The sequence below is a fragment of the Chrysochloris asiatica genome, unplaced genomic scaffold, assembly GCF_000296735.1.
Source record: "Chrysochloris asiatica unplaced genomic scaffold, ChrAsi1.0 scaffold00109, whole genome shotgun sequence".
Classification (NCBI taxonomy): domain Eukaryota; kingdom Metazoa; phylum Chordata; class Mammalia; order Afrosoricida; family Chrysochloridae; genus Chrysochloris; species Chrysochloris asiatica.
Window position 1 is genome coordinate 2,938,574 of NW_006408627.1, and position 1,359 is coordinate 2,939,932.

A 1,359-nucleotide genomic window follows, 5' to 3' on the forward strand; every position below is an offset into this window, starting at 1 on the left:
ATATACAGATATAATTCACAGGAACAAAAGCTCTTTGGAGTCTGGGTCAACTCCTGTCAATCCCCAAAATAGGTGAGTACATGAAGCCAGAGAAAGATCACACCTACTATCTTGTCTCCTTCCAGCTTCTTCTGGGAGCAAAAGTAGAGCATAAAATGTGAAAAAATAACATTACAGGGTCTCCACTGAAGGAGATTTTAGGCCTTCAAAATGGTCACAGTGTATGCAATGTGCCATGCCCTCTGATAGAAAGATGCTTTTACTGAGTCTCCATTGTGCTTAAAATCAGAAAAGGTGTGTATCAGGACTGCATCCTTTCACCACAGTTATTCAACCTGCACGCTGAGCAAATAATCCAAGAAACTGGACTATGTGATGAAGAATGCAGCATGAAGATTGGAGGAAGATTCATAAACAACCTGTGATATACAAATGACCTGATCCTGTTCACTGAAAGCAAAGAGGACTCGAAGCACTTACTAATCAAAGACTACAGTCCAAAGTATGTGAGACAAAATTTCTCAGTTCTTGCTTCCAAGGAGTATTCTGGATGTACTTCTTCCAAGGCACATTTGTTTGTTGTTCTGGTAGTATATGCTGTTGTTGTTAAGTGTTATCTAGTCTGTTCCTACTCATAGCGACCCTGTATAGGGTTTCCAAGGAGTAGCTGGTGGGTGTGAACTGCCAACCTTGTGGTTAGCAGCCCAGTTCTTATTCTACAGAGCTACATCAGGATTCTGTTACTATAGTAGATCCATGAAAACAAAATGTTGGCAAATTGGTTCTTTCTACCAGCACTTTTGTCTATTATAGCTACACTGAGGATGCCATGGGTATCTATGTTACAGATTACCTGAATTTGGGGGCCACCGCTCCTTGGAAACCCTATACATGACACAAGGTGGCGATTCAAACCCACTAGCAGCTCCTGGGAAACCCTATATAAGATCACTATGAGTCAAAACGGACTCAAAGGCATTTAACAACAATATGGAACTCCTGGTGTGGCACTGTAGCTTCAGCACTGGACTTCGAACCATAAGATTGGAAGTTCAAACCCACCAGCTGCTCCTTGGTAATCCTATAGAGGGTCGCTGTGAGTTCAAACAGACTTGATGTTGTTGTTGTTAAGTTCTGTGGAGTCGGTTCCGACTCGTAGTGACCTTGCACAGAGTTTCCGAGGCTGTAAATCTTTACCGGAGCAGAAAGCCTCCTCTTTCTCCTGCGGAAAGGCTGGTAGTCGCAGACCTTGAGGTTAGCAGCCCAACTCGTAACCACTACGCTACCAGAACTCCTTGCAGAATAAGCACTGGACTGCTAGCCACAAGATCAGCAGTTCAAACCCACCAGCTGCTCCTT